General features: G+C 57.4%; 1 long non-coding RNA gene across 1 annotated transcript; it reads right to left on the reverse strand.

The window, feature by feature from the left end:
* Nucleotides 1-519: 519 nt before the first annotated feature.
* LOC131403272 (uncharacterized) lies at nucleotides 520-5,742 on the reverse strand. The gene is made up of 4 exons (XR_009219357.1): nucleotides 5,670-5,742; nucleotides 3,657-3,726; nucleotides 952-983; nucleotides 520-621 (listed from the first exon to the last, which is right to left on the reverse strand). It is a non-coding gene; the product is annotated as an uncharacterized LOC131403272 (long non-coding RNA).
* Nucleotides 5,743-6,768: the final 1,026 nt, after the last annotated feature.

Genomic DNA, 6,768 nt, shown 5'->3' on the forward strand with positions numbered 1-6,768 from the left:
CATCAACAGCACCCCGTTTGTCCCTGATGAGGCAGGCATCATTTAGCATCACCCATTTCAGAGGAGACAACCGAGTCCCAGAGAGGAGAGGGGAGCAGCCTTTACAGGCCTGGTCAGCAGTGGAGCTGGGATCCAGGTCCATGCTTAGCCCGAAGATATACTGAGCCCCTGGATTCAGTCGCTGCTGGTCCCAACACTCACTAGGCCCTGAACTGGAGGATGGCCAGTTCTTTCTCTTGAAGAGCCGCAATTTGCTTGCCTTCTGGTGTATGTGCTCCAGCCGGCAGGAGAGGCAGTATCTACAGGACAGAGCGGCCTGTGAGCTACCAGGAGCCACACCCCAGGTGTCCCTCCCAGACCCTGACAGCAGCTGAGTCCCGGTGCTCCATGGGTCACCATGCATTGAGGTCTGGGGCTGATCAGGGAGCCAGGCCACACGCTCTGAAGCCGGCCATCAGAGAGAGTCTGGCCTGCCCTCACCCAACTCCTGTACCTTCACCTCTCATCGACACTGAGGGGCTCCATGGCCTGGAACCAGGCCCCAAATCACTCTTCGGGCTCCAGGTCATACTTATTTGCAGCCTGCTGGAGCAGCTGGATCCTCCTGATGACTTTGCATTTCTGGGAGGAAGGAAAGGGTGCAGACAGGGCTTGGGTGGGGAAACCTGCCAGGAACTTGTGGGGAGTGAGGATCACTCCTCACTCGGGAACCCTCCTGCTTTCTCACTGAATTCAGGACTTGCCTGTCCTCACAGTTGCCTTGAATTAGTTCCTCATCCAGGAAGGTGTCCTTGATGCCAGCCCCTCCCGCACCCGCCAACGTGATGGGATTCCCAACTTTGTGGATCTAACTCATCCAATAAATGTAAGACCCGAGGGATGAGGACACGAAACATCTTGCCACGCGAGGTCTGTGATTTCCACTTCCCCACCCTCCCCACAGATGCTCACCTCACGCCATTTCTGGGGTTCACCAGATTTCCCTGGAAAGGAGACAGCGAATGTCCATCAGAAACAGCCCCCCAAGCCCATAACCAGCCCCTATCCCACCCCTTCTCAGGCTGCAGGACTGTCAGTGCCCAGCAGAGGGCAGAACTTCCACAAACAGAACTTGACACTGGGCCAGGCTCTGGGCTCCAGAACAGGAGGGACAGGGGAGCTGAAGCCAGAGACCTTGTAGCCCACCCATTTCTGATGACAGACGGGACGACTGAGGCCTCAGGCAAGAAGGGACAGCTGGACCACAGATGTGCTTCCTGACTTGCAGGGACTGATGGCACTCCCCCAGGGGCAGGGCCTGATGGGGAGGCTGAGTGGAGCTCAGACACAGCCTCCTGCAGCTCTGCAGGCAGGCAGCTCTGAGCTTTCCCAGGCTGGGGAGCCTCATGGGGGGCTTACGTGGAGCCTCCGTTCCCGCATCGCTAAGATGAGCCTGACTCCCCAGCTCCCAGGGGTGGCCGTGGTTCTCTCATGAGAGGAGGTTTGCCAGGTACTGAGAGCTCAGGGGCCAGTGCAGGGCTTTCTCATCCCAAACCTCAGGTTCCTGCTCCCTGGCCCAACTCCAGGTTCACTCACTTCCAGATCATCCTCCATCTCAATGTTCAGCAGCTTCAGGTGATAGAGGTACATGCCCAGGAAGGGGATGACACCCTGTGAAATCAGGGTGGGAGGGGTGATGAGTCCCACCTCTCAGGTGCCCCCATGAACCCTCCCCCAAGTCACTTCACTCCATCCTCCTGCCCACCACAGACTCCCACAGAGAGCAGCCTAGGCCCCTCAGCAACCTCCCCACAGTTGCCCCCTCCAGGACAACCCAACGTTCCCCGTCAGCTACCAGGGGCGGCTTTTGGGAAATCCCAGGTTGTGCGGTCCCTGCCACTCCCCCCCAAATCCATCCTTGGCCCAGCCATTCCAGGCCTCCTCCTGGTCACTTCCAGGGAAGGTATTTCAAGCTCTGGGGCTCTAGGAGCTGGGCTGGAGGAGGAGGGACCCCTCTCTTGGGGAGGCCTCCAGCCGTGAGGGAGGAGACCCCCTCCTCTGACACCTGGACCCTCCCCCTCAGGCCCCCTCACCTGCTGCTACCTCTCCTGGGCTCCCTGGGGGCCCATCTCCAGGGTGGCCCTCACAGAGGTCACATCCTGCAGGGTCAAGGACAGGCTCTGGAGGCCATGCTCCCTTCCCTGTGTCTCCCAGGCTTCTGATCTTGGACCCTGGACATCTGGTGTCTATGGCTGCTCCCATTCCAGAGTGCTCTGGTTCTAGTCAATCCCAGCTCCAACACTCCCTCTTCTGTGCCCTCAGGCTTTCCCAGACCCCTAAGACTCTCTCCTCATCAGGAAAGTGTGAGGAGGACTCCCCATGCCTCTCAGGGTCCCCTGAGGACTGAGTGTCATCTGACTGTCACCAGTACTCTCCCCTCGCCCCTCGAGGAGGAGCACAAAGCTCCTGCACATTCCTCTCCCCCTTGTACCTCATCACCCCTGTGAGGCCTGCATCACAGATCATCCCCCTCCATTTCCCAGATGAGGAGACCGAGGCCCACAGGGGGCAGTGACTTGCTCAGGGGCCCACAGAGGAGAGACTGCTCCCCCTCCCAGCCAGAGGCCCTGTCCCCCGGCCTTCACTCCTCCTCCAGACCCACCTCTGACCAAGGTCCTGTCCTCTGGACTCTCGGGGTGTGCCTAGGCGCTTAGTCAGGCTGAGGCATGGATGGGGAGGCAAAAGGTGTCTCAGGGGGCATATCCAAGTGGCTTCTGCCTGTCCCAGCCCCTGGGATTTTCTGACTCCAGGTTGGACCTGAGGCCATGCCAAATGCCTCAGCTCCCTAGGATCCCCTCAGGATTGTCCCTGCACAGAACTCCTCCTTCATTCACTCAGGAAGGGGACCCCTCTCAGCCACATCTGAGTGACAGCGTAGGGGGTGACCAGGGCGCTGTGTAATGGTGACGTTTGCATCCTTTTTTATTTGGAAACTTCTAATGTCCTGCCAGGAAGGTCCATTCAGAATCTGTAGGTTCCCCGATAATTCTCATTGCCATCTGGGGCGTATCCTTGTCAACAAGGCACCAGAGTAGACTCTCACTGGGTCGTCAGTAATGACCACTATCGGGATAGAGTGCAGAGTCCCAGAGAGCACACAGTTCTGTCCCAGATCCACCATACGTTCCAAGGCTGGGCAGCCCGTGTGTCCACCTGGCCTGTGTGACCACACAGTGCCCGTCCCTGGGGCAGGCAGGGTGCTCTTCCCTGCGAGGTGCAGTGAAGACCGAAAGAGCAGCAGGGACCTGGCTTCCTGAGGACAGCCTGGGCTGCTTTAGGAAGAAAGAAACCCCACCCACTCCATCCACCTGCCAGCCTGGAGGAAGATGAGGGCCAGCTGATGGGCCCGCATGGAAGCCAGAGACCTGCTCATTCTGCCAGCTCCTCACCTCCTGGAACAGTCCAACCAACACCACTCTACGCCATGACAAAGGTCTCCTACCCCCAACAGGCCCCACCTGCCCCTGCAGCTCACATCCCCCACTTCCTGTCAAGCTTGACAAGACACACCGTTATTTCTCAGGGAACCTTAAGTGAAAAACTTACCAAAGAACACACTGCCTGGTCCTTCCTCCCCCCTCACCTTCCCTCCTTCCAGATCTCAAGCCTCCACTCACCTCCGTGAGCAGTTTCCTCCTCTCCCGCTGGTCCATTCTGCACAAGGTTTTAAATTTTTTGCAGTTCCTCCTGAGGAGGGAAAAAAGGAATGAAACACTGTGGGGTGGTTTAAAGGTAAATCCCTTTTGTTTGAAAACGCAGAATTATCCAGACAGCCTGGATGAGCGTTTTCAATGTGTCCTCTGAGCCCAGAGGTCTCTGGGACTGGGGAGGGGGCTTTCCTGTTATCACCTGGGGCCTTCATTCTCTTATCTAATGAACAAACCTGTTTTAAAGAGTCTTGATTTCAGGTGGACAGAGAGTTCTGTTGCTGCAAAGCAAACACTTGAAAATCTTCAATTTGGTTCAAGTCAGGGTCTGGCACTTCGGGAAACTGTTTCCTGAAGCAGAACCACTGGCCTAAGTTTCCAGAAGGACTCCATGCCTCCCAACCAGGTCAGACCCTGTCCCCAGGGTTCATTGTCTCCCAGGAGATCCCAGCTTACTGAAGGGCAATGGCAGCACTGTGGGGGGTGTCTGGTCCACCCAGGTGGTGCTCTCATGGAGAGAGGTCTACCCACCTGGACACCCGTCTCCATGTCTTTTTTAAACGCTGAATGGAGGGGCTCAGCATTGCCCAGAGGATGGCATGGAGTGAAGACAGGTTCCTCAGGCCTTGGCATTTCTGGGGAAGGGAAGAGAATGTGTTGTGAGGGGGAGCTGGAGCCCTGCTTCCTCTGGCTTCTGTCCCCTCATGGACGTCTCCTGTCCTGGATGAGACAAGGGTCAAGAAACCCGGGAAGAGCACAGCTGGACCCTGAGGAGGAACACTCCCAGGGAGGAGGATTTTAGCTCAAGCCAAGGAAAGAGCCCAGGATGGGGTGAGCTTCCTACCACTGGGACCAGGAGTCAGGTCATCGAGGCCCTGGCAGGAGGGGCCTAAGGATTGTGTGAAGGCTCAGACCACAGATTTCAATCCTGAGAACTGAGTAAGGAGAAGGAACGGTTACCACGACTCCAGAGAGGGGTTCCCAGGGACTCCCAAATCTTACCTTGGCCACCTGGATCCAGAGCTCCACCACCCTGGCCCTGTCCTGGGCCGTCATGCTGGGTCCCCGAGGCAGGTGGTGATGACACATTTGACCACTCTGCTAAAGTGGGTCACGGTGGCATGGATAGTGGGTGCAAGGTGCTCATTGGCCCTATTTTCCCACTGGGACCAGATGGAGTCCAGGAAGTCGTGGGGCATCACTTTCTTGAAGAGCTCTTGGGGAGGACAGGGAGTGTCACCCAGCCCTGCCACAGCCCAGCTCAGCGTCCGCAGCCCCCAGTCCCAGGCCGGGTCTGTGATGAGAGCTGGAGCTCAGGATGCTGAGAATGCGGCCTGAGACTTGTGGGAGTCCCTGGGTGTTGCCTGTGTCCCCTGAGGGTACCCAGCACAGGATGACCCAGGACCCGATACTGTGACCCAGGGAAATGACATTTGCTCACCGTCCAGTCTCACTTCGTCCAAGTACCAGAACTCGGCTCCTGCTTGACCATCTCTAGGGGCATCTTCTAACCATTCTGATCATCCTGGGGTCTGACTCCTCTTTCAGATGCACATTCCCCCAAGGGAGCAACAACCACGGGCTTTGTTTGTCTGCCATGTAGTCATGTACACCTGAGGTGCCTAATAGGTGCTGAGCCTGTTGAGGCCTCCTGGGCAAATGAGTGAACTACCCAAGGACCAGACAGCACTTCAGTGTGCTCCCATCCCTCACCAAAGCACAGACTATGCCCAACTTCCTCTCTGCTCCACCTCATCCATCTGTACAGCCACTCTGCATGGCAGCTGCTCTCAGTGTCCATCTCTACTGTCCACATGAGGACAGCAAAGGCTTGGGAGTTAAGAAGGCTGCTCAGGTTACATGAGGGTAAGCAAGGAAGCTGGACCGAGATCACAGGATTCTGGATCAGGAAATGGCAGGTGTGGGGCAGCTCATGGCACAGGGAAGGCCGGCCCCACCTGCCCTGAGAGCCCCACTGCTCACCACATCCATCAGTGTCAACTGATCTGCCACCAGCCAGGGAGGGAACTCCAAGAAGTCAGGCTTCTCCTCCCTCAGAAGGTTTTTGTGGTCACGTCCCAGGGGCAGGTGGGTTCTGGGGCTGGATCTGGCTCTGCTGTTATCTCTCCAGGTGGAAGGAGGATTCTCCCTGGAGCCAATGGTCCATCTGACTCCTGCTCAGGAGCTGGCACTGGGGCTGGAGCTGATGTTGGTGGTGGCTCTGGCCCTGGAGGGACTGATGGAGGTGACACTGGCTCCAGCTCTGGCACAGGTGGTGGAACTAGAGCTGGAGCTGGATCTAGCCGTGGAGCTGGCCCTTGCTCTGGCTCTGGAGCTGGGGGGAGCTCTTGAGATGGTACTGCAGCAGGAGAAAGAAACAGTGTCACTCACGTAGCTGACTTCCCCTGTGCCTGTCAAAGACAGGAAAGACCCCACTGCCTTGAAGGGAACAAAGCCTCTGAACACTCAGCAAGTTTTCTTCCAAGACTACTGTCACCTCACCTTCCAGCTCTGCCTCAATGAGCCGTGGATGCTCCAGCTGGACCTGGAGAAGGTACGCGTGGCCCTGCAGCCCTGAGCCAGGCAAGCTGACATGCAGAGAGGTCAGCTTCACCGTGAAGCAGGGATAGTGGAGGGGCTCCCAGAAATCCTGCCCTGGGTCCAGGCAGGTTCATACCAGAGAAGAGATGGCACTGGGGGAGGCAAGTGGGCAACAGAGTCAGAGGCCTGGCCTTTCCCTCCACACTTCTCCCCCAAGGCACCTGGTTTGGGACTGGGCCCCTATGCCTGCCCCTTCCCATCCAAGGGAGAGCCCCACGGCAGCAGTGGTCCCTGTGAGGCTATCCAGGCAGTGGCAGGTCTGGTTATACAGCAGGTTGAACACAGACTCTGTCGTGACTCTCTTCTCGCTGACACTCTTCTCCCAAAGGGCTGGGACACAGCCCAGCCCAGCCCTCCATGCACTTGTATAACTGGACTGAGCACTGAGGCAGATTTGTGAGCAGGTTGCTCACACATCTCCTATCTTGGGCCTGGAGGTTGATTTCAGAAGAGGTGGATGTGGGGAGGCAGATTTTGATGG

This window comes from Diceros bicornis, unplaced genomic scaffold, assembly GCF_020826845.1.
Source record: "Diceros bicornis minor isolate mBicDic1 unplaced genomic scaffold, mDicBic1.mat.cur scaffold_622_ctg1, whole genome shotgun sequence".
Classification (NCBI taxonomy): Eukaryota; Metazoa; Chordata; class Mammalia; order Perissodactyla; family Rhinocerotidae; genus Diceros; species Diceros bicornis.